Raw genomic sequence first — 22,786 nt, forward strand, 5'->3', positions numbered from 1 at the left:
GTGTCACAAGTAGGCTTACATTAACACTGCAATGAAGTTACTGTGAAAATCCCCTAGTCACCACACTCCGGCGCCTGTTCGGGTACACTGAGGGAGAATTTAGCATGGCCAATGCACCTAAGCAGCACATCTTTTGGACTGTGGGAGGAAACTGGAGCACCCGGAGGAAACCACGCAGACACAGGGAGAACGTGCAGACTCCGCACAGACAGGCTCCAAGCCAGGAATCAAACCCAGGTCTCTGGTGCTGTGAGGCAGCAGTGCTAACCATTGTGCCACAATCTGTGCTGCCAATGAACTATGTAGTCTAATGTTCACTCCCCCTTCTCCTTCAATAGTTAATTGCTCAAATAACAACTTGCACGTTGAATGCAAGACATCCCGAGATGTTTCACATAAGTGCTGATGAGAAAAATTCCAGAATTATTCATTTGCTGAATTTTAAATTTCACCAGCTATCATGGTGTGGTTTGAAGCTGTCTGGGCCGGTGCATCGACAGTCCAGTGACTTTACCATCAAGGCACCGTCTCCTTAACTCCACACTTTAGGACCCAGATGGCTAAAAACATGACCAGGAAATCCGGCATGCGCCAGAGGCCATAACAGGAGCAGCACTGAAATTACGGATGATTCTAGGGCCAGAAGGGGCTACAGAGGGCAGAAGAGCTGAAGGTATCTAATTCAGTATTAAAATTATTTATGACTGGCTTGGCCATAGGAGACAGAGGGTAGGGGTCGAAGGGTCTTTTCCTGGCTGGAGGTCTGTGACCAGTGGTGTTCCGCAGGGCTCTGTACTGGGACCTCTGCTATTTGTGATATATATAAATGATTTGGAAGAAGGTGTAACTGGTGTAATCAGCAAGTTTGCGGATGACACGAAGATGGCTGGACTTGCGGATAGCGATGAGCATTGTCGGGCAATACAGCAGGATACAGATAGGCTGGAAAATTGGGTGGAGAGGTGGTAGATGGAATTTAATCCAGATAAATGCGAAGTGATGCATTTTGGAAGAAATAATGTAGGGAGGAGTTATACAATAAATGGCAGAGCCATCAAGAGTATAGAAACACAGAGGGACCTAGGTGTGCAAGTCCACAAATCCTTGAAGGTGGCAACACAGGTGGAGAAGGTGGTGAAGAAGGCATATGGTATGCTTGCCTTTATAGGATGGGGTATAGAGTATAAAAGCTGGAGTCTGATGATGCAGCTGTATAGAACGCTGGTTAGGCCACATTTGGAGTAGCCGCACTACCAGAAGGACGTGGAGGCGTTAGAGAGAGTGCAGAGAAGGTTTACCAGGATGTTGCCTGGTATGGAGGGTCTTAGCTATGAAGAGAGATTGGGTAAACTGGGGTTGTTTTCCCTGGAAAGACGGAGAATGAGGGGAGATCTAATAGAGATGTACAAGATTATGAAGGGGATAGATAGGGTGAACGGTGGGAAGCTTTTTCCCAGATCAGAAGTGACGATCACGAGGGGTCACGGGCTCAAGGTGAGAGGGGCGAAGTATAACTCAGATATTAGAGGGATGTTTTTTACACAGAGGGTGGTGGGGGCCTGGAATGCGCTGCCAAGTAGGGTGGTGGAGGCAGACACGCTGACATCGTTTAAGACTTACCTGGATAGTCACATGAGCAGCCTGGGAATGGAGGGATACAAACGATTGGTCTAGTTGGACCAAGGAGCGACACAGGCTTGGAGGGCCGAAGGGCCTGTTTCCTGTGCTGTACTGTTCTTTGTTCTTCTTTGTTCTTTGACTATTTCAACTGAAAATTCCACGTTCTAGCTACCCATTGCACAATGATTTTTAAACTAATCTCTTTCCCTTTTGGCTTCTCCCATTTTATTTGGGGTTGCCACAATGCCAGTTGATCATCCTTCTCCTGTCAGTCACCCATTCCTCTTCCAATGCGCTTACATCTCTCGCTACCACACCTTTCCATCTGGTCTAAGGCCTTCCTCTTCTCCATCTTGGCAGTCCCATCCCCATTACTCACCTCGTCACATTATCTCTCTCTCTCTCTCTTCGCAACAGATATTCTTTCAATCTCTTCTATTGTCTTTGATCCTCTGGCAATCTTCACAGGCATCCTGATGTGGTGGTTCATGATTTTCTTTCCTTTCAAATCACCATTTGCAGTTGGCAGATGGTTTTACAGCTGGATGCCCTTTCTGTTGCCAACCCCCCCCACTAATCTGCGCTTGGGACCGGCACCGATACATGCTGACTTTCCTACACAAGTGGCTTGTTTTTTTTTAAACTAATCTCTCTTTTAATTAACATTAAATTGTGTTTTCTTGTTAAACATTATTTATATTTGCTATGGGAATTGTAAGTATTTACATTATAACCCCTTATAACCACAATCACTCCAAAACCTTTTCAGCTTCAGTGACAATGGCCAAAATACCTGAGTTTCCCTTAATAAGAACAACAAAGAACAAAGAACAGTACAGCACAGGAAACAGGCCCTTCGGCCCTCCAAGCCTGTGCCGCTCCTTGGTCCAACTAGACCAATCGTTTGTATCCCTCCATTCCCAGGCTGCTCATGTGACTATCCAGGTAAGTCTTAAACGATGTCAGCGTGTCTGCCTCCACCACCCTACTTGGCAGCGCATTCCAGGCCCCCACCACCCTCTGTGTAAAAAACGTCCCTCTGATATCCGAGTTATACTTCGCCCCTCTCAGCTTGAGCCCGTGACCCCTCGTGATCGTCACCTCCGACCTGGTAAAAAGCTTCCCACTGTTCACCCTATCTATCCCCTTCATTATCTTGTACACCTCTATCAGATCTCCCCTCACTCTCCGTCTTTCCAAGGAGAACAACCCCAGTCTACCCAATCTCTCCTCATAGCCAAGACCCTCCATACCAGGCAACATCCTGGTATAACTGACCCTTTATTTCTGCTAAGAGCCTCGTGAACCTTTACCTACGTCACCAATGTCACATCCTTTGTTGAATGACGTTCCCAAAACTGCGCACAAGATTCCACCTGGATCTCCCTGTTCATGATTTAAAATTTGATCAGTGTTAACCACTGTGCACAGTGGCACGGTGGGTTAGCACTGCTGCCTCACAGCGCCGGGGACCCGGATTCGATTCCAGCCTCGGGTTGCTGTCTGTGTGGAGTCTGCACGTTGTCCCCGTGGGTTTCCTCCCACAGTCCAAAGATGTGCAGGTTAGGTGGATTGGCCGTGCTAAATTGACCCTCAGTGTCAGGAGGACTAGCTAGGGCAAATGCATGGGGATAGGGCCTGGGTGGGATTGTAGTCGATACAGACTTGATGGGCCGTATGGCACTGTAAGGATTCTATGATTTGAAGTGTATTCCTTTCTCTATTTTCATCTTCCAAAAAGGTATTCCTTCATATTTTCATACATTGAATGGAGTATGCCCATATATCTGCCCATTCCTCTAGCCCTCCTGCATTCTCTCAACCTATCCTCTCTTATTTCTTCATTAAAATTGGTCAGTTCCTCATCCTATCATTAATCTCCCTTTGGTTTCCATTCTTGCTCTTAATTCTCAGCGTTGCTATTATTAAATTCCTTCCTAAACAATGGTCTCTGCCATTCGTGTATAAAGCCACCTTACAAATTACTTTGAATTAACTTTTTAGGTCCGTTTTGGATTACTTAAAACTTCGACATATTAAACTCTCTCCACCACAGTTTTGCACCTCCCACTGAGCTATCAATGTCCCTCCTGAACCTTTTGCTCCCATCTACAGTGTTCACCTGTGCCACTTCGTGCCATCGGCCAATGTGGATATGTGGCTCGGTTTTCCTTTTCTAGGTCACTGTAAATGCAGTGAAAAGCTGGCGCGCCAGTACAGATTCCTGCGGAACACCACCTCGTGCCAAGTGGAGCACATAAACACTAATCCTAATTTCCTCCCTGCCCTCCTAACTCCTTAACCCTTGTCTATAGGTTACCTTCAATTCCATGTACATTCATGTGTGCCAAGCCTCGTGTTTGGCACATTATCTAATGCCAATTAAATCCACGTAAATAATCCATCGACACTCCCTTAACTGTCAGGTTGATGATCTCCTCAAAAAATTCAATGACTTACTCTTTTTTCTTGCCCATTCCTGGATCCTGCTCTTTTCCTCACCTGGATATGATATCTCTCATCACTCTTTTCTCCAGTATCAAAGTCTCCCTGATCCATACTCTCAGCTACCATTACATCTTTGTCTACTTTTTCCCCTGACACTCTCCTCAGCTCCAATCGATTGTAATAGGCTTATGGATTTCCGCAGTACCTCTCTCAACCTTCTCGCTGGGCCCTCATGACACTGGTCGCTGCTTATCATAGAGCAGCCATCCCAATTACATCATCCAGCATGCTCGGACAATCACTTCCTGTGGGTTAACTTCCCCAACCATTTCCCCCAAAAATGGCATTTGACTTATTCAGTCACTGTAAATTAGCGGCCTTGATAGCAATGCCCTTTGTGACAAAACACCCCGACTGCTATCCTTCCACAAACTGAAATAAAACGGCACAAGTTGGCATAGATTGATTTACACCCAACATAGTCAATTAAAAGCAGATACTGCAGTCTGAGCATGTGCAGGGTCAACCTCTCAGAACATATCAGTGGCATTTAGCCAAGTCAGACACCCTTATGTTTCTCTCCTTCCTCCAGCAATGTTTATTTGCTTGTTTTCATAAGCCTTTTTTTAGAAAAACAAGTTCCTCATTGGCTTTCTTCCAGCTGTTTTCCTCATTTCTGTTTGTGCTAATCCACACTACTATTCCTCTGATGTGACGCAAATAATACAACAACAGACATCAAAAGTAACCACGACAAACAAAAACACCCTTCGCGGCTGAAAGCCGGAACAAGCTGCAGGCTTTCAGTACGGAGGACTTGTTGGTTTCAGAATTCCTGATAGGTTTCAAAATAAAGCAAATTTCATACAACTTTTCAAAAAGTCCACAGGTTTTTTTCTATTCATTTCGGGACATGGGCGTCGCTGGCTAGGCCAGTATTGCCCATATCTACTTGCCCTTCAGAAGGTGGTGGTGAGCTGCCTTCTTGAACCACTGCAGTCCCTGATGTGTGGATATACGCACAGTGCCGTTAGAGAGGGAATTCCAGCATTCTGAACCAGTGACAGGGAAGGAGCAGCGATATATTTCCACAGTAAGAAGTCTCATGGCACAGGTTAAAGTCCAACAGGTTTATTTGGTATTACGAGCTTTCAGAGCACTGCTCCTTCATCAGGTGAGTGTGAACCCAATAGCTCGTGATACCATCCCAGTCCAACACCAGCATCTCCACATCATATATTTCCAAGTCAGGATGGTGAGTGACCTGGAGGGGAACCTTCAGGGGGTGGTGTTCCCGGGTATCTGCTGATCTTGTCCTTCTAGGTGGTAGTGGTTGTGGGTTTGGAAAGTGCTGTCTAAGGAACTTTGGAGGAAGTCCACATGAACACAGCTGCTCAGATAGTCAAGAGAAGAGTTCAGCAGGAGTTGGAGATTTTTAAATATTATTTTTCTTGTTCTACAGAGAATTGCATTAAAATAAGGCTTCATTGCATTTGTTGCCGGCTGCAGTCAGTGTTTAAAATAAAGCCGTTTAATGCTTCAAATCTGAACTTGAGGTATTTTAGTCTGCCTTTGGAATGACTGCACAAGATACATGTGTGTCTGGGCGGAAAACATGATAGTTACCCCCTCAAATTAGAACATCATGTCATTAGATATTGGGCTTAAGAACTGCTCTGAAATCATGTCTAATACACATCTAATTTGGGGCGACACAGTGGTTAGCACTGCTGCCTCACAGCACCAGGGACCCAGGTTTGATTCCCGGCTTGGGTCACTATCTGTGTGGAGTTTGCAAATTCTCCCCGTGCCTACGTGGGTTTCCTCCGGGTGCTCCGGTTTCCTCCGACTGTCCAAAGATGTGCGGGTTAGGTGGATTGGCCGTGCTAAATTGCCCCTTCGTGTCAGGGGGACTAGCTAGGGTAAATGCATGGGGATAGGCCCTGGTTGGGATTGTGGTCAGTGCAGACTCGATGGGCCGAATGGTCTCCTTCTGCACTGTAGGGATTCTATGGGATAATTGGGATCAAGATCAGAAAGTTTGCAAGAAACCATCCATGCGGGCATCTCCTACTAAAAGGCCTTTCACATTGGGCTGATGCTGAATGTAGATGCTAGCTGTGGAAGTCTTGCTTGAAAAGAAAACCCAACCAGATGTATCGGGGATTTATGGTTTGAATCGCAGATGCACATCCTGAGCAGGAACAGGGTTCAACGGTTGGCAAAGAACTCTCTGCAAAAAGAGATGACATTCTCACTCTGTGCCTTGACATTGAAGAATGAATGACAGCAAGTTAACTGAGGAATGCAGACACATTCCTTAAACATACGGAGCTTGGACCCTTTAGCATCTGCAATCTTGTACCAACGGCAGAAGCCTGGAATGTAGAACTATTTTGACATCTTTCTCCTGTTGGTTCAAAATGCAGCTGACTAGAATTTGGGGTTAACTTCCCTTCCTTATGGTTTGTAGCATGGGGCAGCGATACAACAGCAGTTCGAATCCCACCACAGCAGACGGTGAAATTTGAATTCAAGAAAAATCTGGAATTAAAAGTCTCCTGATGACCATAAACCCATTGTCGATTGTTGGAACAAACCCATCTGGTTAACTAAACTCCTTTAGGGAAGGAAATTTGCTGTCCTTACCCGGTCTGGCCTACATGTGACCCCAGCGCCACAGCAATGTGGTTGACTCTTAAATGCCCTCGGGGATGGGTAATAAATGCTGGCCCAGCCAGCGACGCTCACATCCCATGAATGAATTTTTAAAAAAGTCTCAGACTTCAGCTGGGCACCAACACAATCTGCCACACATGCCTTCATCACAGAGAGCTTTGTAGCATTTTTTTTACAGATACAAGTAAAGCAGTAACATGCTTCTGACTTCAAGATAAATAATAAAAATCAGGATAATATTTTTGCATTCACCTTGCCAGCAGGCTGCTGGTTGGCGCAACAGTAAATTAAATTTCAAAAGCTGGAAATCTGAAGATGATTCAGGAACAGAAAGATCTGCAGGTTCATACATATAAATCTCTGAATGTGGCACAGCAAGTCAATAAGGTTGTTTAAAAAGCATATGGGATCCTGGGCCTTATAAATAGTGGCACAATGTACAAGTGCAATGAACTAATAGTACTGGCTAGGCCTCAACTGGAGTTCAGATCGATCCTGGGCATCACATTATAAGAAGGATGTCAAGGCCTTAGAGAGGTTCAGAGGGAATTTATTAGAAAGGTTCCATGGATGAGAAATGGTTTCAGTTATTTAGAAAGGCCAGAGAAATTAGGCTTGTTCTCCTCAGGGAATAGTGTTCCAAATCAAGAAAGATTTGGGTAAAATTCCCCTCCAAGCCACTCACCATCCTGACTTGGAAATATATCGCCGTTCCTTCGCAGTCGCTGGGTCAAAATCCTGGAATTCTGTCCTTAACGGCATTGTGGGTCAACCCACAGCACGTGGACTGCAGCGATTCAAGAAGGCAGCTCACCATCACGTTCTCAAGGGCAGCTAGGGATGGACAATAAATGCTGGCCAGCCAGTGACACCCATGTCCCACGAATGAAGGTAAAAAAAAATAAAGAGAAGCTGTTCCTGTTGGCAACCCGGTAACCAGGGGGATACACCTTGAAGGTAATTGTTTAAGGAACCACAGGCGAGATGGGATTTTCATTTGAGCAGTGGGTTACGATGATGTGGATTGCCTGAAAGAGTGGTGGGAGCAGATTCAAAAGGAACCCTAGAATAATGCCTTTAAAAAAGTTATGAGGAAAGACCAGAGGACTGGGAATAATCAGATCACTGTTAACATCTTGGAGATTACCATTAACCATAAACTGAACAAGACCAGCCATATAAAATACTATGGCTACAAGAGAAGGTCAGAGGTTGAAAATTCTGGAGAGAGTAACTCACTTCCTGAATCCCCAAACCCTGTCCACCAAGTCAGGAGTGTGGTGGAATGCTCCCCACTTGCCTGGATGAGTGCAGCTCCAACTACACTCAAGAAACTCAACACCATCCAGGACAAAGGAGCCCGCTTGATTGGCACCACATCCATCGCCTTCAACATTCAGTGCACATTGGTAGCAATCTGTACAATCTAAGATGCACTGCAGCAATTCACCAAGGCACCTTCGACAACACCTTTCAAACCCACAACCTCTATCATCTAGATGGACAAGGGCAGCAGATACATGGGAAAACCACCACCTGTAAGTTCCCCTCTAAGCCACACACCATCCTGCCTTGGAACTATGTCCAATGCAGAATCGCTGACCAGAAGCTGATAGCCAAGTTCCGCACACATGAGGACGGCCTCAACCGGGATCTTGGGTTCATGTCACACTATCTGTAATCCCCATGACTGGCAAAATCTCACTAACTGTCCTGGCTGGAGACAATACACACCTTTTTAACCTGTGCTTAACCCTCTCTCCACTCACATTGTCTGCACCTTTAAGACTTGATTACCTGTAAAGACTTGCATTCCAACCATTATCTTGTAAATTGAGTTTGTGTCTGTATATGCCCTGTTTGTGAACACAACTCCCACTCACCTGATGAAGGGGCAGTGCTCCAAAAGCTTGTGGCTTGTGCTACCAAATAAACCTGGTGGACTTTAACCTGGTGTTGTGAGACTTCTTACTGTGCTTATTCCAATCCAACGCCAGCATCTCCACATCTTGGAACTATGTCACCAGTCCCTCACTGTCACTGGGTCAAAATCCTAGAAATGCCTTCTGAACAGCACTGTGGGTGTACCTACATTATATGTGTTAATATATGTTAATTATATTCTTTACATTGTTAAGATGCACAGGGTGATGGGTGTTGTTTAATTAAGTCACTTTGGTCACAAATTAGGATAGCTTGGACACTGGGTATTGGAAGCAGAGGTATGGGGCCAAACAAAGTTAATAAACTCTCTCAGTGAAGAAGAGTTCAATGTCTTGGCTTTGACTTCACCAACCAGCTTGGATTGTATTATTAACAACATGTGTGCTCCAGTGTTTGAAGGCAGCTCACCACCACCACCTTGAGCGTAATTTTGAATAGGGAATAAATACTGGCCTAGACAGTGGCATCCACATCCCATGAAATGAAAAAAGAATAGTTCTTTCACAGGAACCAGCAAAGGGAAGATTGGCTGAATGGCCTCTTTTTGTGCAGTATTATTCTATGATATCTCATGTGTCTGTCTTTACACGCTGCCACATGTCAATTTTCCGACACTCTGTTCAATTATTTTGGCAGTCGGAAGTTTCATGCCAGCTGGGGGGGCGGAACCTAAGCTCCAGTTTTCAGACCGAAACTCTCCGTGATATTTAGGATTTTTTGGGAAAATTCTGCCAATTGTCTACAAGTCTACACAGTATATGGGAGATCTATTAACATCACCCCCCCGCCCCCCATGGACATCGCTCCCCCACACAACCCTCCTGATTGCCACTGCCCCCAAAGACCCCTCCCCCAATCACCAGCCTCCCGATTGGTGGCCTCAACACCAGCCCTCAGCACCTGCTGCAGAGTCCCCCCCGTCCCCCCCCCACACTGACCTCCCCATCACCCCCCCTCAATATGGCCCCATCCCTGTGAAGCCTACCCCCTGCGGCCCCACCCATTTGGCACTGCTTCCCGCCCGCTGGACATTGGCAAGGTTCCAGGCTGGCACTGCCCAAAGGGCATTACCTCCACCTCCCCCCACTGTCCAGGGGGCCCTCAATGGTCTCACTGGAAGGGCCATCGTGTCTGGTCCCAACTGTGATCCTCACTGGTGGGAACCTTCACCAGCGAGCTCAGAAAGCTAAGTGAGCCGGGACAATAGCGCCCGAAGCTCGCTGAACAGATAGTTACTAAGGCTAGAAATATTTAAATCAGAATTTTCCCACCTCGCTACGCTACTCAACCAGCATAGCGGGGCTGGAAAATCCCACCCAGCAAAAATAAAATAGGGGATGGGTGGGGGTGTGGCAGAGGAAACCTGGTAGCATCATGGCTTCTGGTCTCTCAAGAAGTCTCCCAGGTTGGTTGCCTGCAAGAGGACCGTTAGAAAATGAGTTTGGGCGGTTTCAATGCAACTTATAGCAGGCATGAGGCCACAGTACAAAACCAAGCACCCTGGATCAATCTTTCAAACATCATACAATAGCTGGAGAAATGAAAAATATCTCGCTGTTGCTGGGGGGGTTCCCTCAGGAAGCATAAAGGGGATTTACTCCGAACGAGTGATGCCGAACCTGAACCAGGAATTGGAAATTGGGACGAGCCCATTTCCCAGCACCGTGTTTTTATAATGTAAATTGCTGGAGTATCGAGCTATGATAACTGCAGAGACACACAGTCTATTCATTGCTGATATGCTGCATGAGGAAAGGAACAGATAGAGGTAAGAAATATTAAGAAGCAAGAACAAAGAAAAGTACAGCACAGAAACAGGCCCTTCGGCCCTCCAAGCCCATGCCAATCATGATGCCCTAACTCAACTAAAGAAAAAACATTCTGCCCTTATTCGGTCCGTATGCCTCTATTCCCTCCCTATTCATGTACCCATCCAGATGCCTCTTAAATGTTGCTAATGTTTCTGCTTCCACCATCTCCTCTGGCAGCGCGTTCCAGGCACCCACCACTCTCTGTGTGAAAAACTTCCCCCGCACATCTCCCTTAAACTTTCCCCCTCTCACTATGAACCTGTCCCCTCTTGTAGCCGACACTTTCACCCTGGGAAAAGCCTTCTGACTATCCACCCTGTCTGTGCCTCTCCTAATTTTGTAGACGTCACTCAGGTCTCCCCTCAGCCTCCGCCCTTCCAGTGAAAACAATCCTGTCGGATAATATTCTCGGATAACATGCTGTGCTCCTGGAGTGACAGGATGCACAACAGGCTTTATCTCATTGAGATGCCACTGAGAGCACAGGAGAAGAGAATGTTAGGCCAGTTGGCTCCCCCTCCTCTTTACTTTGAAGACACCCTTATGGTTTCGATACTTGACCAATCTTCAGTTATAACGCAGAGGTTCCTGCCAGTCACTTGTACAAATGAGTGACTTGACGAGGGAAGACAAACAGCATCAGTTCCTGGCATGTATGTTCCCAAAACAGGAATTTCGGGAGCTGGGCTGGAAGCTGAGAGCAAAGACAAAACATGTGGTCATCTCTGGTACGCTACCGGTGCCACGTGATAGCGAGTTGAGGAACAGGGAGAGAGTGCACTTAAACATGTGGTTGCAGGGATGGTGCAGGAGGGAGGGTTTCAGATACGTGGATAATTGGAACACGTTCTGGGGAAGGTGGGACCTCTACAAACAGGACGGGGTGCACCTGAACCAGAGGGGCACCAATATCCTGGGAGGGAAATTTGCTACGGCTCTTCAGGGGGATTTAAACTAATTTGTCAGGGGAGTGGGAAAAGGAGTTGTAGTCCGGAAGTCAGTGTTGAGGGTGGTGAGATATTGGGGAAGGTATCAAGGTCAAGGGTGGGTACCGGTAGACAGGAAGATGGGTTGAAGTGTGTCTACTTCAATGCAAGGAGCATCCGGAACAAGGGGGATGAACTTGGGGCGTGGATTGCTACTTGGGACTACGATGTTGTGGCCATTACGGAGACATGGGTAGAACAAGGACAGGAATGGTTGTTGGACGTTCCGGGGTATAGATGTTTCAGTAAGTGTAGGGAAGCTGGTAAAAGAGGTGGAGGAGTAGCATTGTTAATCAAGGATAGTTTAACGGCTGCGGAAAAGCACTTTGAGGGGGATATGCACACTGAGGTAATATGGGCTGCAGTTAGAAACAGGAAAGGAGCGGTCACGTTGCTAGGAGTTTACTATAGGCCCCCAAATAGTAATAGAGATGTGGAGGAAGAAATTGCAAAGCAGATTATGGATACGTGTGGGGTCACAGGGTAGTTGTCATGGGGGACTTTAACTTTCCAAATATTGATTGGAACCTTTGTAGGTCAAATAGTTTGGATGGGGCACTTTTTGTGCAGTGTGTGCAGGAGGGTTTCCTGACACAATATGTGGATAGGCCGACAAGGGGTGAGGCCACATTGGATTTGGTACTGGGAAATGAACCGGGCCAAGTGTTAGATTTGGTTGTGGGAGAGAACTTTGGAGATAGTGACCACAATTCGGTGTCTTTTGTTATTGCAATGGAGAGGGATAGGGCCGGACGGCAGGGCAAGGCTTACAATTGGGGGAGAGGTAATTATGATGCGATTAGGCAAGAATTAGGGGGCATAAGATGGGAACAGAAACTGTCAGGGAAAGGCACTGATGAAAAGTGGAACTTTTTCAAGGAACAAATACTGGGTGTCCTTGATAGGTATGTCCCTGTCAGGCAGGGAGGAAATGGCCGAGTGAGGGAACCGTGGTTCACAAAAGAGGTGGAATGTCTTGTGAAAAGGAAGAGGGAAGCTTATGTAGGGATGAGGAAACAAGGTTCAGATGGCTCGATTGAGGGTTACAAGTTAGCAAGGAATGAGCTGAAAAAGGGGCTGAGGAGAGCTAGGAGGGGACATGAGAAGTCCTTGGCGGGTCGGATCAAGGAAAACCCCAAGGCTTTTTACTCTTATGTGAGGAATAAAAGAATGACCAGGGTGAGGTTAGGGCCGGTCAAGGACAGTGGTGGGAACTTGTGTATGGAATCAGTAGAGATAGGCGAGGTGATGAATGAATACTTTTCTTCAGTGTTCACCAAGGAGAGGGGCCATGTTTTTCAGGAAGAGAAGGTGTTACAGGCTAATAAGCTGGAGGAAATAGATGTTCGGAGGGAGGATGTATTGGCAGTTTTGAATAAACTGAAGGTCGATAAGTCCCCTGGGCCTGATGAAATGTATCCTAGGATTCTTTGGGAGGCGAGGGATGAGATTGCAGAGCCTTTGGCTTTGATCTTTGGGTCCTCGCTGTCCACGGGGATGGTGCCAGAGGACTGGAGAGTGGCAAATGTTGTTCCTCTGTTTAAGAAAGGGAACAGAAATGACCCTGGTAATTATAGACCGGTTAGTCTGACTTCGGTGGTTGGTAAATTGATGGAAAAGGTCCTTAGGGATGGGATTTACGACCATTTAGAAAGATGCGGATTAATCCGGGATAGTCAGCACGGATTTGTGAAGAGCAAATCGTGCCTCACAAATTTGATAGAATTTTTTGAGGAGGTAACTAGGTGTGTTGATGAAGGTAGGGCGGTTGATGTCATATACATGGATTTTAGTAAGGCGTTTGATAAGGTCCCCCATGGTCGGCTTATGATGAAAGTAAGGAGGTGTGGGATAGAGGGAAAGTTGGCCGATTGGATAGGTAACTGGCTATCTGATCGAAGACAGAGGGTGGTGGTGGATGGAAAATTTTCGGACTGGAGGCAGGTTGCTAGCGGAGTGCCGCAGGGATCGGTGCTTGGTCCTCTGCTCTTTGTGATTTTTATTAATGACTTAGAGGAGGGGGCTGAAGGGTGGATCAGTAAATTTGCTGATGACACCAAGATTGGTGGAGTAGTGGATGAGGTGGAGGGCTGTTGTAGGCTGCAAAGAGACATAGATAGGATGCAAAGCTGGGCTGAAAAATGGCAAATGGAGTTTAACCCTGATAAATGTGAGGTGATTCATTTTGGTAGGACTAATTTAAATGTGGATTACAGGGTCAAAGGTAGGGTTCTGAAGACTGTGGAGGAACAGAGAGATCTTGGGGTCCATATCCACAGATCTCTAAAGGTTGCCACTCAAGTGGATAGAGCTGTGAAGAAGGCATATAGTGTGTTAGCTTTTATTAACAGGGGGTTGGAGTTTAAGAGCCATGGGGTTATGCTGCAACTGTACAGGACCTTGGTGAGACCGCATTTGGAATATTGCGTGCAGTTCTGGTCACCTCACTATAAGAAGGATGTGGAAGCGCTGGAAAGAGTGCAGAGGAGATTTACCAGGATGCTGCCTGGTTTGGAGTGTCGGTCTTATGAGGAAAGGTTGAGGGAGCTGGGGCTGTTCTCTCTGGAGCGGAGGAGATTGAGGGGAGACTTAATAGAGGTTTATAAAATGATGAAGGGGATAGATCGAGTGAACGTTCAAAGACTATTTCCTCGGGTGGATGGAGCTATTACAAGGGGGCATAACTATAGGGTTCATGGTGGGAGATATAGGAAGGATATCAGAGGTAGGTTCTTCACGCAGAGAGTGGTTGGGGTGTGGAATGGACTGCCTGCAGTGATAGTGGAGTCAGACACTTTAGGAACATTTAAGCGGTTATTGGATAGGCACATGGAGCACACCAGGATGGTAGGGAGTGGGATAGCTTGATCTTGGTTTCAGATGAAGGTCGGCACAACATCGTGGGCCGAAGGGCCTGTTCTGTGCTGTAATGTTCTATGTTCTATGTTCTAAAACATATCTCCTCCCAGATAACGTATCACACAAGGATCACTGACTTCACCTCTGCAGTGTTCAGCATGTTTGCTCAACTTTCTCTCAAAGAATAACAAGCTAACTTTGAGGCTTTCAGAATAATTAAAATCACAGAATTGTTACAGCACAGGAGGCGGCCATTTGGCCCATCGTGTCCGTCCCGGCTGGCCATCGTAACTTAGTGCCCTTCCCTCACCTTTTCCCTGTACCCTTACACATTGTTTCTATCCAAGTAATCACCTTCCTGAATGTCTCAATTGAACCTGCCTCCACCACACCTCCAGTCAGTGCATTCCAGACCCAAACCACTCGCAGTGCGAACAAGTTTTCTCTCACATCACATTTGCTTCTTTTGCAAATCACTTTAAATCTGTGCCTCTAGTTCTCAATCCTTTTACGAGTGCGAACAGTTTCTCCCTATCTAATTAATGCTTCATGACAGCTAGCATGTACAACCTCAGGTCAACTATTGTGCTGGAATGTGGCAGCCTTATTTATATTGCAGAATCACTTCCTGATGTTGTTCTGTAATACATTACCTGACCTGAATGTCAATGCTGTGGAAATTGCCCTATTTATAGAGCACTAGCCCTTATATACAAGTGTGTACACAAGATTTTACACTAGCGATTGTTTTAAAGTCATGGTTTATGGCATTATTTTTTGGCCACTGTACCTGATTCAAATGGTTGAGGAAGGCAAATATAAGATGACAAAAGTAAAACACTGCAGCAATGTTCAGCACGGGGGTAAAGAAAGCAAATTAACCCCTGGAAACAATAAACATTGACAGCGTGGGTATCCGATGCAACTGTTTGTGTTGCTACTGGGAGTGCTAATGTTTCCAGAGACACCAGTGAAACCCACCAGTAGGGGAATATGTCAGGACCTCCAGTAGCTGTCATTATCCACCTCATTTGCCTTTTAGCTCTTAGGCCAAAGTCGAGTTCCCATTCTATAGCAATGCTGGAGAGTAGCGAGATTTTAGAGCAGCAATTGGTCACACATCCCCTAATTATATAAATGCTTTATCTCACATTCAAACCTCAGATCAGCGTTTTAAAGGCACTCTCCCCCCCCTTTTACAACCTAGGAATGGGGTATGGTTCCAGAAGAGCAAAATCTAGAATCATAGAATCTATAGAAAGAGGCCATTTAATCAATCCCGACAGTTCCAGCTCTTAGAGGCAATTAGTCCCACCCTGCAACCCACCCCACCACACCCCCCCCCCATCAAACCCCAATGGTTTTCTCCATAAGTTCACACATTCCTCTCCTTCAAGTATTTAACCATTTTGAAAACTACTATTCCACCATCAATTCAGACATCACGTTCCAGATGGTCAGAACTCTCCACATCTTACACTTAACCACTTGAGGCTAGTGGCCCGATCAATTTATTTGGAACACTCTCTATACCCAAAAAGCCCTGTGATCGAGGTTATCCCAACACTCCGTAATCCACCATTGGGCACAGGACTGAAACACAGGGAAAATAAACTTCTATATCAAGGAAAGAGAATGAGTCAAAACAGAACCAATTTGATTGACCATCACGAGGTTTTTCCTGCATCATGAACACTTCAATCAGAGACATTGATGTTATTTAGTCAGAGATTATTATTTATTTATTAGTTGTGGTTAGCATTCCTGCCTCACAGTGCCAGGGACCCGGGTTCAATTCCTGGCTTGGGTCACTGTCTGGGCAGAGTCTGCACATTCTCCCCATGTCTGCGTGGGTTTCCTCCGGGTACTCCAGTTTCCTCCCACAGTCTGAAAGACACGCTGGCTAGGTGCATTGATTTGAACAGGTGCCGGAGTGTGGCAACTAGGGGATTTTCACAGTAACTTCATTGCAGTGTTAATGTAAGCCTTCCTTTTAACTAATAAATGAACTTTAATTTACTCTGCGTGGGTTTCCTGCAGGGTCTCCGGTTTCCTCCCACACTCCAAGGCTATGTGGGTTAGGTTGATTGGCCGTGATAAATTGACCCTAGTGTCAGGGGATTAGCAGGGTAAATATCTGGGGTTGCGGGAATAGGGGTCAGTGATTGTGGTCAATGCAGACTCAATGGGCCAAATGGCCTCCTTCTGCACTGTAGGGATTCTATGATTCCAGTCACAAGTAGGCTTACATTAACACTGCAATGAAGTTACTGTGAAAATCCCCTAGTCGCCACATTCCGGCGCCTGTTCGGGTACACTGAGGGAGAATTTAGCACGGCAAATTCACCTCACCAGCACGTCCTTTGGATTGTGGGAGGAAACCCGAGCACCCGGAGGAAACCCATGCAGGTACGGGGAAAATGTGCAAACTCTGCACAGACAGTGACCCAAGTCGGGATGCGAACCCGGGTCCTCGCGCTGTGAGGCAGCAGTGCTAACCACTGTGCCACCGTGCCGCCCAATAACAGTAGTTGCTTCAGAAACCCATCATGCTCACTCACAGCGGGTGTGTAAAGGAAGTAGAAATTTAGTACAGCACTCCCATTAAATACTTGCAAATTTTCCAATCATAGAAACCCTACAGTGCAGAAGGAGGCCATTCGGCCCATCGAGTCTGCACCGACCACAATCCCACCCAGGCCCTACCCCCACATATTTACCCACTAATCCCGCTAACCTACACATCTCAGAACTCTAAGGGGCAATTTTTAACCTGGCCAATCAACCTAACCCGCACATCTTTGGACTGTGGGAGGAAACCGGAGCACCCGGAGGAAACCCACGCAGACACGAGGAGAATGTGCAAACTCCACACAGACAGTGACCCGAGCCGGGAATCGAACCTGGGACCCTGGAGCTGTGAAGCAGCAGTGCTAACCACTATGCTACCGTGCCGTCCACAGCCCTATTATTTCTGAACTGAGGCAACGTCCTTTGTAAGGACGCTTGTGATCAACAGCAGCATGGAAATAGAACATTAATATTGAAACAGTCATATTGATTAGGCAGACTTTTTCCATCTCCTCACTGCACACAGCATAAACCTTTTCCGTAACTCCTGCATGATTGTTCAATGTTCTTGACTGCACATGAGGATTTCATAGCTCCGCATCAACAAAACCCTCTGTTTATAGATATGCATGCGTGCACATTACCATCAAACTATAGCTGGAGTTGAATATCACAGGTGAGCTATCAGTCAGCCAAAAAATAACACTCAATATGAAAGGGATTTAATTCCTTCCCTCCCCTAATCATTTAAACAACCTTCAAATGAAGTAAAAGATACAGGAAAACATTGATAGCGCTTTTTGGCTGCAATTACAATTCGCAACCAGGCTTAACGTGGCAAATAGTTTAAGTTTATTTGTTAGTGTCACAAGTAGGCTTACATTAACACTGCAATGAAGTTACTGTGAAAGTCCCCTAGTCGCCACACTCCGCCGTCTGTTCGGGTACACCGAGGGCAAATTTAGCATGGCCAATGCACCTAACCAGCACATCTTTTGGACCGTGGGAGGAAACCAGAGCATCCAGAGGAAACCCACGCAGACATGGGAAGAGCGTGCAGAGTCCACACAGAAAGTGACCCAAGCCAGGAATCGAACTTTGAGGCAGCAGTGCTAACCACTCTGTCACCATGCCGCCCCATACCACAAATAAATCACAATCTCAGACAATCTCAGGTTCAATAACAATTGCTTTTCAGTCCATTTGACCCTATACAGTCATCTCTTCATTACAACATTTAGATAGTTCTACATAAACCGATGTAATGCTCCAACCTCAGCGCGCCATGCATGGCAAAGCATTCTAACTGCTGATCACCTCCAATATAAAGATACATTTCCTGGCATATACCTGATACGCGTGCTTCAAAATGTAACCTTGAAATCTCCGAACCTTTCGAATGTTCTGAGTTTATTTGCTCTTTCCTCACAGTATCACTCAAGAGCTTTTGGAAATTCAGAAGAATTTGTTTAGTATCTAACACTCATATCTAACAGCTGGGCCCAGTTGCTTTGATGATACAAAGAGATATAGGTAGATTAAACAAGTGGGCAGATGGAGTTTAATGTGGGGAAGTGAAGTCATTCACTATGGATCGGAATAAGGTATATCAGGAGATTTGTTTCATGATGAGAGTTTCAGAGTTACGAATGGGGACGAAGTAGAAAGGGTCGAGAGCTTCAGGTTTTTAGGTATCCAGGTCACCAACAACTTGTCCTGGTCCCCCCCATGCCAACATTATACTTAAGAAAGCCCACCAATGCCTCTACTTTCTCAGAAGATTAAGGAAATTTGGCATATTAGCTACGACTCTCACCAACTTTTACAGATGCACCATAGAAAGCATTCTTTCTGGTTGTATCACAGCTTGGTATGGCTCCTGCTCTGCCCAAGACCGCAAGAAACTACAAAGGGTCCTGAATGAAGCCCAATCCATCATGCAAACCAGCCTCCCATTCACTGACTTCCCGCTGCCTTGGAAAAGCAGCCAGCATAACCTAGGACCCCACACACCCCGGACATTCTCTCTTCCACCTTCTTCCGTTGAGGAAAAGATACAAAAGTCTGAAGTCACGTACCAATCAACTCAAGAACAGCTTCTTCCCTGCTGCTGTCGGACTTTTGAATGGACTTACCTTGCATTAAGTTGATCTTTCTCTATACCCTAGCTATGACTGTAACACTACATTCTCCACTCTCTCGTTACCTTCTCTATGAATGGTATGCTTTGTCTGTATAGCGCACAAGAAACAATACTTGTCACTGTATATGTGACAATAATAAATCAAATCAAGCAAAGGGACTTTGATGTACATGCACACGAATTACTAAAAGATACTACACGGGCAGGAAGTTGAGCAGAAAGGCTGATACAATGTTGACCTTTATCTTAATTCAAAAGTGAGGCTTTGTATAGAGCCTTAGTGAAACCCTGGGGGGTCACTTTTAGAAGTTGAACCTCGGAGAGATATATCAGCCTTGAGGAGAGTAAAGTCCAGATTCAGCAGGACAATAACTAGGGCTTAAAGGGTTACATCGCGAGGGTACGTTGCAGAGACTTGGTTTGTTTATTCTCAAGTTGATAAGGTTGAGAAGTGAGCTATTTGCGTTATTAAAGATTATTAAGGGATTCTTTGGGGTAGATTTGGAGAAACTATTTCTTTTGATGAGGCAATCCGGAACAAGAGGGCAAAATCTTAAAATTAGAACAGAATACTTTTGAATCAAATCAGCAAGACTTCTTATTGAAACACACAGGTTATGGACATCTACAACTCCCTTTCACAAAAATATTTAGATCCTGAGGCAATTTGAGATTGAGATAGATATATTCGGAGATACAAGTATTTATATATTATACATAGTCAACAAGGGTGGGAAAATGGAGCAAGTCCTCAATTAAACTAATTGGCAGAACAGGAACATTGGCCTGAATGGCCTATTCCAATCATCATCCATTGCATAGCAGTTAATGCTGAAACTGGACACCTCAATTCAACCAATCTAATATCCTGCTGCCCCATTTACTGTCATCTCACAAGTCAAATAAAACTACCATGGCTGGAGTTTTACCGGCACGCCCACCCCGAATCAGGATGGGTGAGGCTGGCAGTACGGCATTCTCCCTTAGCCTCGGATGGGATCTTACATGCCTTGGGCAGGAGAGACGGTAAAATTCCGGTACATGTCTTAAAACATCTTCGTTAACACATTATATTTCACCAATGCAATACAAGCATTTTCTATTCATTCTAACACGTACAGTACTTTGTATCTGTCTATACTGAATTCTATTGTAATATTTCCTACAATACAACGGTGACTCCAGCCAGTGGAGTGCTTTGGGACATCCTGTGGATATGAACGACTCATTATAAATGTAAATCTCATTTTTAGTAATTATATACTTAATATCATTTGTTACTGATAACAGAGACGAAAACTTGCTAAGCTCTTAAGATTTTGGCTGCCTCTTTTAACTCTCGTCTCCCACTTGCTTGGTGTCATCTGAATATCTAGCCACCTTGCAGGATTGCAAACTCAAATAGTTCATGTACATTAGAACACAAGGTGAGACAACATGCACTCAGTAGCATCCAAGTCACTTCTTCAGTTCACTTGGATGCAACACATCTTATAAACTGCTTCTGCATATTTCCTTTAACTAGTTACTAATTCACACACACAGTTCAAGGGTGGCACGGTGGTACAGTGGTTAGCACTGCTGTCTCACAGTGCTAGGGATCCAGGTTCGATTCCTGGCTTGGGTCACTACCTGTCTTCACGTTCTCCCCATGTCTGCAAGGGTTTCTTCCGGGTGCTCTGGTTTCCTCCCATAGTCCAAAAGATGTGCAGGTTAAATGCATTGGCCATGCTAAATTTGTCCTCACTGTACCCGAACAGGTGCTGGAGTGTGGTGAATTGGGGGATTTTCACAGTAGCTTCATTGCAGTGTTAATGTAAGCCTACTTGTGACACTAATAAATAAATAAACTTTAAAAACAAAACTTTCCTACACAATGAGATTAGTCTGTAAGCTCCTCGTGTGATACATTTACCAACAGGTTTGGAATTCTAGGTGCACAATATATGGTTTACCACATCAATTTGAGTTGTTTATCTCCCAAAAAAGATATGAAGGTAGATCTGGTACACCATCATTCATTATTGATTTGGCCGGTTTTCCAGATATGAAGGTCAGACTACTAGGTCTATCGCCTCCAAATATGGAACTATATTTGTATATTTCTAACTTGTTGGAAACATTTCAATTTTTACTATCTTCCTCAAAATGACCATGACTATTTCACAATTCTCCTCCCTTAATGACCCTGTGGTACAGTTCATCCATCCCAGGAGAATGGCAAATCAAGGCCTTACATCAGGAAGTATCAACTTACACAAAATCAACAACTGGAATGTGCTGCTGAAAATAGAGGGCAAGACCCAGACGCTGGAATGACTAAAATGGTTAAATGCTGTAATAGAAAGATTGTAGAGTCAGTGTTCTGGAAGGGGAAAAGGGACCTGTTTTAATCTTGCATTACGTTTTGAACAATATGGACTTAATTGTTTCACTTGAAATCCCAAAGCACACGTACAAACCTAATTTAAATACCTGGTGTACTTAATTACTTAAAAATAACATGAACATGGTTGACATTTATTTTATGGTTGAGTGGAAACCTGACTCAACCTTTAAGAGAACAAATATACCAGAACAAAAATCACAATAATTTCAAATGTAATTTTAAAAATTTGCCAGAGGAGCCAGCTTTGGATAAAACTGCGCACATTGTGTATTGGAAATACACAAAAGGTCAGTCACTAAAGCCACAATCATGTTTGACATGTTAGCATTTCTAATTCCAAAATAGCCAAGATTAACTTGCCTATTCCAGATACAAAAAAATAGGAAATATACACATTCCAGTTGTTGATTTTGTGTAAGTTGATACTTCCTGATTTGCCATTCTCCTGGGATGGACGAACTGTACCACAGGGTCATTAAGGGAGGAGAATTATCATTTTGAGAAAGATAGTAACAAAATGGAAATGTTTCCAACAGGTTAGAAATATACAAATGTAGTTCCATATTTTGGGGCCAGGAGACACACCTGTGGCAATACTCGTCTGATCTTCATATTTGGAAAACCAGCCAAGAGGCAAAGCGGAAGAAGACTCGTTCAAAAATAAAGTGAATGTCAGCCAGGAAATACAAAGTAAGAACAGATGAATTAGGAGCAGGCTGGGCTATATAGTCCTTGCGCCTTCCCCACCACCCAACAAGATCATGACTGATCTTCAACCACAAATCCACTTTACCCGTCCAATCCCCATATCCTTTGATTTCCTTACAAGTCTAAAAATCTTGAATATACTCAACACCTGAACATCCAGCTCTTCAGGGGTAAAGAATTTATAAGATTCACGACCCTCTGAGTGACAAAATCTTATATTAATGACTTGGATAGTGATCCTTACACCTTCCCATTAGTAAAAAAAATGTTAACTTGAAAATGACCAGTTTGCTCCTACTCTGTTTTGATCATAGAATCATAGATCTATCCTTTTGACCAATCCCAGAAGAATCCCCTTCCCAGAAGAATCCCCTACCCAGAAGAATCCTGAACTTGTGCAAGAATATTTACCCCCTTATGGAGAGCCTTTTGAAAATCCAAACATCTACTGGTCCCCCTACCACCCTAGTAAGTTACCCCTTCAAACCACTATATCATTCAGGATTCCAGCATTAGCAGTTTTCAATTGACACAGTGATCATTTGAATGCATTTTACACCTGGTAAATAAGCATTTAGGGAGGTAAAAGTTGGGATGTCAGTCTCAAAACTTTAATACACCGATGAAT

At 45.0% G+C, this 22,786-nt stretch overlaps 1 protein-coding gene across 1 annotated transcript in view; it reads right to left on the minus strand.

The window, feature by feature from the left end:
• LOC144495579 (guanine nucleotide-binding protein G(s) subunit alpha-like) overlaps positions 1-22,786 on the minus strand; it is a 395,016-nt gene that overhangs the window by 371,378 nt on the left and 852 nt on the right. The gene's annotated exons all lie outside the window — the stretch shown is intronic.

Source organism: Mustelus asterias, chromosome 7 (genome assembly GCF_964213995.1).
Source record: "Mustelus asterias chromosome 7, sMusAst1.hap1.1, whole genome shotgun sequence".
Classification (NCBI taxonomy): Eukaryota; Metazoa; Chordata; class Chondrichthyes; order Carcharhiniformes; family Triakidae; genus Mustelus; species Mustelus asterias.